At 46.5% G+C, this 10000-nt stretch overlaps 2 non-coding genes across 2 annotated transcripts; both read left to right on the plus strand.

The window, feature by feature from the left end:
* The first annotated feature begins 2475 nt into the window (after positions 1 to 2475).
* On the plus strand, positions 2476 to 2548 carry trnM(CAU)-cp. The gene has a single exon. It is a non-coding gene; the product is annotated as a tRNA-Met (tRNA).
* A 5168-nt stretch (positions 2549 to 7716) lies between these two features.
* Positions 7717 to 7788, plus strand: trnG(GCC). Its single transcript has one exon. It is a non-coding gene; the product is annotated as a tRNA-Gly (tRNA).
* The last annotated feature ends 2212 nt before the right edge of the window (positions 7789 to 10000 follow it).

The following is a 10000-nucleotide window of genomic DNA, read 5'->3' on the forward strand; positions in this document are numbered from 1 at the left end:
TGCTTCCACTTCCACTGAAACTACTCGCTATGTCCCCCTTCACACTCCCGGGCATTCATCCAATATGGCTAATCCTGAGGAAGGCAAGTCGCTTATCTCCTTTTGATTGAAAGCAGTCCTCACAGGCGGCAGGGCATCCAACTCATGGACTTCAGTCCTCTGTCGATCAGTCGACCTCCTCTTCTTTGCTTACCTATCATTTCAAGCTGTCAGTCTGCAATACTTGCTCATAAGAACCCTAGTTCCGTTTAGGCACCTCTTTCTGGGGCAACTGATCCATTCTATCTATGAACCCGATTCTTATCCGCTATTGAATGATTTCTCTCCGAGTTAGTGCTCTTTAGTCCTCTCGAAATCGGGCTTCCTCACTTAGTAGCTCCTTTAGTTTCCAACTATGATTGGGGGGTTCGGAAAATGGGCTTGCAACGGATTCAACCGTCCCCGTGGCATATAAAGATTGGCGAAGCATAAGGTTAGTAACGTTCAATCGGTGCTGATAACTTTCTTTTCTCCCTCGGGGGTGGGCTTTGTAGGAGTTGGGCGAGATGCAACACTTTTTCCTAAAGGAGTTAGAGCAGCAGTAGTTTACTCGTATAAAAGAAGAAGACCGGCTTACCATTCTATTAAATCAAATGAAAGGGTTGAGAGTGGATTCCTTTCTTCAATGCATTCCACCGGGGCGACTAGGGTACCTTTTTTGTAAGATACGCTCATTCAAGCTCAAGCCAACTTCTATCAGTTCAGTCGGAAGGCAAGAGTCCAGTCTATCAATCCATTCAAGTTATTGAGGCATTCCTGCATTGGTTGAGTGCCTAGTCGGGGAATCGGTTTCATCTGCTACGCTTTATGCGCCTGGTTCCGGCCAATCCTGTTGGATGGGCGGCAGTGTTGAAAGGTGCAGATCTTGGTCTTCTGGACTGGCTTTATAACCATCCAATCTTAACGTTCTTTATCCTACGGGTGCTTCTGGCATGTGAGCTTCTAGTGAGATTCTTGTGACCGACCTACCTCGGGGATAAAGTCTCGTTCGAGGCAGAAAAGTCCGCGAGTTGGTAAGTCGGGAAGTCGGTCGTAAACTTCCTCCTTCCCTCTCCTCTTTCTATATCTCTTCTCTTGACCGAGTCAGATATGTGAAAACCTTCTCAGTCGAATAGTAAACTCCTCAATCTCTGTCTTCTGGACCTGAGCATCTTTTTCATAGTTGATGCTCTGCTTGGGGAGAAAGAGATGTTAGGCGGGTAGCTATTGTTGGCCCAGGCAAGAGTTGCATGTGGTCGGTCGTCAGATGCCACCGGTTCATCATTCAGACAGATGCGCGATATGTGAGATAGAATGCCCGCCTTTATACAATCCATTTTTGCTTGCCTCTTACCAAAGTTCGTACTAAATGGGCAAAGCTCCGGCTAGGAAAAGAGAGGCGGGGCTAGGGAGGGTGGCGCATCGCACTATTCCATCCGAGGTGGAAGGGAAGGAGAGATTACGAGCAGGGAAAGAAAGAGATTCGACGATTGATTAATCGTTCGATCTCACTCGAGATGCGCCGCCTCTAGCCAGTAAAGATATTAGTTGTTGTTGAGTGGGCCAACCATCCCTTACTTGCTAAGAGATTTTCTTCCTTACGTTAGGAAGTCTATCCCCCCGATCTGGACCCCTTAAGTGATAGGAGTGAGGGTCTTGTCTTTGCTCATTTGTCGATCGATATTGAGCCTCAGTGTGAAAGTGCATGATTCGGATAAAAAGGTTCATTCTTGAGAAGCGAAGAAAAGGATGCCGGGTGCGCAGGAACGCCCAATCTATACAAGGGGTTTCCGCCTTCACTTGGTCGTGCTGCTATGATGTAACGTGCAGTCGTCCCGAGGCAGCAGGATGTATGGTGTAGGGCCCCTTTTTTTCTCTCCCTTAAAGTCCTTTATAGATTTCGAGTCGGGAATAGAGCAGTGGCTTATTCGGCGCTATATCACAATTCATTCATTCTCGGGCATAGTAGTTCACGAAAGGTGGCATGGGACATCCGTCGGCGGCGGGAGTCTTACATCCGAGCGAGAGGTCAGACCAATCCCATTCATCCTGGTCCGATCCGAACGGATCTTGTTGAATGAATTGATCCATTGTTGGATGCCTCTATCTATCAAGGTCAATTTTCTCCTACTTGGACCCGCCGTACTTCCTTTGAGTACTCCTGAGAGATATAGTGGAAACATTTTGTTATGGTGGAGAGTGGGGAGTGAAAACACCAATGCAGCAGAGAACGACCGCATGAATCGGAATCCACTTATATTAAGACAGACGACCGAGAAAGAAAGGCTCCACGTTCTCCAAGTGGTTGATCTTAGCGTGCTAGCCGCTGCTTCATTTCGTATAGTGAGAACGCTTTCTCTTTCTTAGCGCTCCGCCCCCCCCTTGTATAGTAAGGGGAACTCTGGTTGCGCGGCTTTCTCTTATAGGGGTCTATTTTCTCTGACTTGACTCAGCTTGACCTACTTGACTCAGCGGTTAGAGTATCGCTTTCATACGGCGAGAGTCATTGGTTCAAATCCAATAGTAGGTAAAACCGGCCTCAACCCCTGCTTTTTGCCAGCATGACAGCAAGCACGGACTGGCAGCAAGGAGTCAACTGAATGACCAAAGCATCGGTTGCTTCCACTTGTAGCCTTCTTCGACCGCCTTGACACCTTCAATCTCAAGGAACCCCCCCTCTCTTCTTCTCTTCATGTATGTGGGCTGCCTGCCCCGTCCCGAATAGACGAACAAGAACAAGCTGAAGAAAGGCGCGAGAGAGAGAGTTGATACTCAACTCACCTCCCCTCTTCCACAATTAGGTGAATACCTGGGGGGCCGGAAACCCCAACGGGAAACCTTTCACCGCGCCACACGATTCTTTCGCGAAGCGCTCTCTCAGACGTTTCCACTCCTGCCCCCGCAAGCAAAGAGGTTTCAAGATACCAGGCGACCAAGTGAAAGTGAACAGCCCCGAGCAAATCTTCTAGAGAGCGTACCCTTTCTTTCTACTCTTTCTCTCTTCTAAGAAAAACTCAGAATCTAAATCAAAAAAGAAAAAGAAGAATCTTTTTTTTTATGGACCCCTTGGACTCCGACCAATGAGGTGATGACACATGCATGCGTGCATATGAACTTCTAAAAAGTTGGTTCCAAACCTGGGTGGCGTAACTCAATCCATTATAGGGCTATCGGTGGATTTTGCTTTTTTAGAATAGACTCTGAAATAGAGGAGACTTTAAGGATATTTTGTCGAGATAAGGACTTGCAAAAGTCGAGTAGTCGAAGAAGTCAGATCTCAGACTCGCAGAAGACAAGTGAAAAGTCTCTCGAGGTTTCGCCGTTTTGAAACAAAAAGTGGAAAAATCTCGCTCAAATTCAGCGTGGTTTTTCTCGGAAGGTTCCGCCAAAAAGAGTTTGGGATTAAATCGTTTGGTCTTTGGAAGTTCCCTGATTGGTTTGAGAACCTGATTGAAGAAGACCAGAATTTTGGAATACACGTAGATCTGCAGATCCAGTCTTTGAAGTCATTCTAGTGTGTTTCGATTTAGGAATTCCACAGTTCAGACAGAGACGTTGTTGAGTATGTGGCTTGACTTACTCCAAGGTGACTCAAGTCTCGATTGAGCAGTCATTTTTTTTTTCATAGTCACGGGTCCTGCTTTAGCACTCTTTCACATTTCCACTTGTGATAGAGGAGGGTTCCAAACCTTCCCATTTTCCAGTTAAACCGGGGACCAAAAGGTCGGTGAGAGATAGCAAGAATATGCATCCATTTCTAGGCTAATTCAGTGTCTTGTGGATGCTATCTATGAGGTAGTTAGACACGCCCCTTGGGGGATCTGTTGGGTCTTTTAAAAGGACTCAATCAAAGGGCACAAACAAATGAAGGGAAAGCCTGCTGTTTTTCTGAGGTTGGGTTTTGAGATGAGAGTAGGATACACACGTCGAAGAAATCCGTTGTCTAGAGAGAGTGGAGTGATCTCAAAGAGTTTTCTATTTTCATATTTAAAACTTGACTTTTAGATTCATATATATATATATATAGTTTTTCGAATCAAATCAAACTATATGTCTTTCTCATTTGCTGCCACTCAACAACAGCAGGTCTCAGCTCTGCACATTCCTAGCTATTTCTTCTTTCTTTCAGCTAAAGATTGTTATCATCTGGTATGAGAGCCCAGGTTGTGCAGATATGGTAGTGATACAATCTTCTGGATCTATGGTTGCTGATATGATTACTACTGCATTAACGCATACGATTGTCAAGCATCGAAAAATGGAACCTCTAAATGCAGATCTTTGGAAGATGAGAATGTAGTTGCTTCTCAAAGAACAGGATCTTTTTTCTTTTTCATTCTTGAGAAAAGAGAAGCCCGCGGATCTGGCGCTAATGGCTTCTTCAATCAAGTGATGTTGTTGTAGCCAAACAACAAAAGAAAGCATATGAACAGCATCTATAGTTGTAGACAGTCAAAAAAAGTTCTTCGAAGCTGTGCTAATGGTGGTCAAGGATAAGGTACTAGTTTCAGTGGGAGACATTGAGTCTGCATGAGAAATCTGGGAGACTCCACAGAGAATGTATGAGTCAGTGACAATGGTAAACATGAAGTTTCTTCGACAACGGTTTTTTCCAAGCAAGTCAAAAGGCCGAGTCTGTCTCAGCACTTAGACAAGATAGATCAAATTCTCAAAGCATTTTTAGCAGTAAGAGTCAAAATGACTGATCGTGATCAGTGACCGGGAAGTCTGCTGAAGTCGTTTGAGTCTTTTACTACTACTCTCTCCCGTGAAACTCCTCCTTTAACTATGATTGATCTGACCATTTTCTTTAGGCAGAAGCTGAAAAGAGATTTAAACAGCAGTCTGAAAAGACTAATGCTGCGCAAAAGAATATGTTTCAAAAGAAGAATAAGCACAAATGCAGAAAGACCTGAAAAACATAGAGTGTTAGTTCTGCAAGACAAGAAGAAAGGTCACTTGAGTTTTGAGTGCCCATAAAAGAAGGGCAAAGGGAAAAAGCCATGATGATCAGGAAAAGGTAATGTTGGTCAAAACTATGGCCCTCTTTGCCAACATTTCAGATAGTTAGTGGATCGGGTCCTCGCATCATATTTTCTTCCGAAAGGCAGAATTTGGTGCAGATATGATTGAAGAACTAGGTTCTTATGGGCAATGGCACTTCGACTGTAATCAGAGGCCGAGGGAATGTGTAATTGCTGTTAGAAAACGGAAAGTCAGAAGAGGTTTCAAATGTTGATTTTCTTTATCTGAAAAGAACCTACTCTCGATGAGAAGAGCCTTGACTTTCTATGTTATTAGTAAAGCGCTAGCGCGCTACTTCTAGCAGCTTGCTTCAAAACTTGACCAATAGGGCTTTTTTTATAGATTCAGAGGTGAGTAAGGGGCTGCTTCTTAGCGCTCCAGGAAATGAGATTCCGACCAAGAACAAAAGCCCGAGGTAGAGCGTCGGTCGTCAGGGCAGCCTGCCTTTCTTTTATAAGAGTAGGGGCGGATAGCTTGGCACCTGGAGATATAGGCGTAGCGCAGGGCAGGATAGACGAGATCAAAATGAAAGAGTATACTTTTTTTGGGTTAGGCGAAGTCCAGAGGTGGAGCGAGATACCTCCATGCCGAGAAAGTAATGCATCGGATGAAAGAGAGAAATTGGTTGCCAAGCTCCTTGATGAAATCGAATAAAAGAGAAGAATCATTCCCGGTGAGAATGTTGTCGTCAACGTATAAAAGAAGGATGAGGCAACGACCATGACGTCGACGAACAAAGATGGAAGAATCCGCACGGCTACAGTGGAACCCTTTATCAAAAAGAAAGCAGTGAGAAAGGAGCTCCATTTCTGAAACCAGGCCCTTCTTAGCTCTTGGTACCCGCTTTAGCTTGTCGGAGGCCGTAACGTAAATCGCTTTCTTGAGCTTGCATATCAAGTTAGGATTCCTAGGAGAAGAGAAGCCTGGAGTTGGAGGAGGCTGAATAGAAACTGATTCTTGCGAATCCTCCCTTCCCTTATGTTGTTGAAAGGCATTCTTCACGTCAAGTTGAAATAAGGGCCACTTTTTGATTGCAGCCAAGGCAAGAATGCCACGAATGGTGGTCATTTTAGCTACCTGGGTTAAATCTTTTCCCTATATTTCATGGGGTTCGACTCAATATTCTTGAAGGAATCCTTTAGCTACTAATCTAGCTTTGTATCTCTCTACCGAGCCATCTGCTTTATGCTTGATCTTGTAAATCCACTTGCAGCCAATGGCTTCTTTCCCTGCAGGCAATGAGACTAAGTCGTCTTCTTTCTTTTTTATTGGGCATTGATTTCTTCCTGCATAGCATCTCTCCAGCAAGAATGATTGAAGGCTTCAGCAAATGATTCAGGTTCATGAGAAGATTGAACTGACATGAGGTAAGCTCGATGTTTTGGGGAAAACGCCTCATAAGATAAGACAAGAATCCTTCAACAGGATAAGAAACTTGAGAGGATCGACGAACCTGAGAGAGGGATCCAGAATCTGAGGAAGCGACCGGAAGGGAAGCAACTGGGCTAGACTGCTGATCTTCTGGAGTAGTCTTCCCCCTGGAAACAGAGTGTAATCGCCGCCGAGAATAAACATGCTGTGCCGGGTGACTGGAATCCTCTGAGGTCAGCTGAACAGGCTGACAATCGGCAGAAGATGCTGGGCAAGGCTGCTGGCCTGAAGAGTGAGGCTGATCCGTAACATCAACTGCAGAAGAATGAAGTTCGAGTTGATGAACAGGAGAAGGCCGCAATACATCTCCATCACCATTCTCCCCCGGGGCTGATTAATTAGGTTAAGGAAAATATGAGGCGACCTCATTAAAGAGAACATTCAGGGATACATCAAGTCTCTTGGATTTCACGTCATAGCATCTATACCCGGACTAAACATATCCAAGAAAGACACAAGTGGTTTCCTTGGGGACTATTTTGCTCTTAACTGCGCAGGAATATGAACAAAACACGTGCATCCAAACACTAGCAAATGCCTATAGGATGGTGCTGCCCCAGTAAGAAATTCGTGAGGTGCCGCTGCAGCTTATTCCCTCTCTCTTCCCCCCCCAAAAAAGAAGAAAAAAGAAGAGAGATGTCCCGTCCCTTCTTTATGCACATCCATATACATAGCCAGACACAAAGGTGTACAATCCGGTCAAAATCTGCGGTTCTTTAAGTTCATTCACTGTAGGTTCTCTTACTTGCTCTAGTGGCTGGCAAACGCCAACCGAGAGGGGAGAACGAATGGCTCAGGAATCGACTGGTTCCGAGCGGACTCGTGGAGCTGCTGCTTGGATTATCGTATCATAAGAGGAGCCGTCTTAGGAAATGACTGAACTTAAAAGACAGATGACGCCCCAGCTCGACTCGAGACCAAGACTCCTTACAACTCGCACCAATAGCGGCGCTGAGCGGCCGGAGATTGATTGAAAAGGCAGCCCAGCCAGCCCGCCTCTTTAGATCTTGTGATCAAGAGCACACACTGGACCTGACCCACTAATCATCATCTCATCTGGCGCGAAGCAAAAAGAGGGGTCCCCCCTTCCTTCCCAGCCCAGCCGCCCCCCCCCTAGCCGCCTACCTACTCGTGCTCGTAGCTCGATCGGAGGTCAAGAGCGTGGTCCGGCGGAAAAACAGAAGTCGTCCGTCTCAAGTAATACGTGAATAGCTCAGTAGTGCTTCGCCACTACCGTAGCTGGCGGAAATAGCTTAATGGTAGAGCATAGCCTTGCCAAGGCTGAGGTTGAGGGTTCAAGTCCCTCCTTCCGCTCCTGGCTTCGTCGTTTAGTGGTAACGAGTGGAGTGCATAAGCCCTTGACGAGAGAGGGGCGAGCAGCAAACAGCCCCTTGTATAGGGTTCCAAACCTATCTGACTAATAAGAAGAAAGGGGCAAGCCAAAACCCACTCCTAAGAAGTAGCTGGCTTTTCAGCCGTTGCGCGCTAGCGCGCTAGCCTTTTCCCTGACTAGTCAAAGGGCTGATAGTTGTAGCGCGCAGTGTACTAGTGAATAGGAAAAGCGGATTGAGATTACTAATGACGGATAGAGGTTAAGGATAGAACATGTTCGGTGCCTCGCCCTTGTCTCCTTCGCCTCCGACTGCAAATGATGAGAATCCTATCGATAAAGAAGAGGCATAGGCATCGCCTCTCGATCCAATCCGTCTTCCCTGGCCTCCAAAACACACTCTTGATACGAAAGAAACCTCACGCCATAGAGAAGAGATCGTCAGTCTGGGTCCCCTCGATCACCCTTCCTTTGAACCTGAACTGGTCGAGAGAGATGAACCCGCATCCTATTTTATAACCTTCGAACCGAAACCCCCAACTAGAGATGGAATTCCAGAACCTAAACTACTCAGTTGAGAGCTTCGTGACCGGTTCAAGGGAAGGTCCACCAATGATTGATAGGCCATTCCCCCCTATCCGTCTCTTGATCCCTCATTCCACTAATCCGTTGTTACTGATTCATTCAAGGCATAGACTCCCCACTTCTTTGTCTTATTAGCGCAGGTGTTCGTCAACGATGAAAGCCGCTGAACTTAAGACTCGAGTTGAGAAAGAGGGCTAGGCCCAGGAGAGGAGGGCTTTCAGGGACTGGGGAAGACGGGTGGATTATAGAGCTAGGGGCGGATCGAAGGTTTGTCCATTGGGATTGGGCATGGACGAGCCTCGACTGGGCCAGCATTGATGAAAAAATGACAAAAGAAAAACTTCTCCCATCGCATCATTAACCGGTGTAGGATTAAAGATCAGGTCCAGGATTCGAGTCAAATCGACCTTCCCTCTCATCTCAGGGTGAGGCAAGGAATGAAAGAAAATGTTCGTTGTTCAATATCTCGGCTGCTCAAGAAGTTGGACTAGCAGCTCCTCCGACCCGGAGTGGATTCTAGGGGAAGGGCAGAGCCTCACCTTGCAGTAGGAAGGTCTTCGTTGCTGGGACGGGTTCAAACTGGACTGAAGGGAGGATCCATTCAATACTCCGATCTTACTGGGGATTCATCACTGGCTAGGGCTTTCGAATCAAAGCATGGGCATCCGCAACTAAGAGGGAGCAGTAGATCGTCGATTGAAGAGCCAGGTCAGTCAACTTCTATTGATTATTGATTCGACGTCAGGGACTCCTAGCAGCAAACTTGTATGAAGGGGCCCCCACGGAGACGCAGGAGATGCAGGAGCCGCCAGCTGGATCGACCAATAAATGATAGGCCAGAGGGATGGGCTCATTCGACTAATCAGAGATCCCTGGCCCTACCTAAGACAGAGATGTCCCTGAAATAGGGGATTGGTTGATCGGAAAGCTCAGGCAGGAGTAGGACATTCTATAAAAATCTTTCTGATCCGCTAGCTTTTCGTTCCTCTCCTTTCAGTCGAGTGGCTTTCGCTCCTCTCAAATCCCATTTATTCATCGACAGGTAGGGTTCATTCTAAGGTTCCAACTTCCGGTTGTAAAGCGGAAGAAGCCCCACCCCCTCAGCCCCACCAGCAGCCCGCCTTTTCGACCCGAAAGGAATTTCAAATGAAAGAAGAATCTGTGTTCACTATCTATGGAGTGGAGTGACTATCCAACATCTCCTCTTCCCTATCTCCCCCCTCTTTTTCCTTTCTCGCCGGCAGCCATTTCTTTTTTTGTATTGTTTCTTATGATTGATCTGTAGTTCAAGGGCACTTTTCCGAATCCGAGTGTGAGATAGAATAAGACCCAGACGTAGAGTCCCGTCGGCTGGGAAGGGATTTTCTCTATTTGTTTTTGACTCCTTTCTGGCCTTACCTTTAAATAAGGGGTTCTTCTCTTTCCCCACGAGGGAAAGCCCTTTCCAGATGGAGTAGTGCATCTCTGCCTTTCAAGCCCGCCCTACAGATAGGAACTCCTATCTTGACTGCCTATCCAACCCGAAGACTCTTATTCGTGGTGGAGTGCTTCGAATAGGATCCGATCCCATCCCAGCAGTCAAACTCCTTCCTGACCCGGCTCACCTACCTC

Source organism: Carica papaya, mitochondrion (assembly GCF_054855325.1).
Source record: "Carica papaya mitochondrion, complete genome".
NCBI lineage: Eukaryota > Viridiplantae > Streptophyta > Magnoliopsida > Brassicales > Caricaceae > Carica > Carica papaya.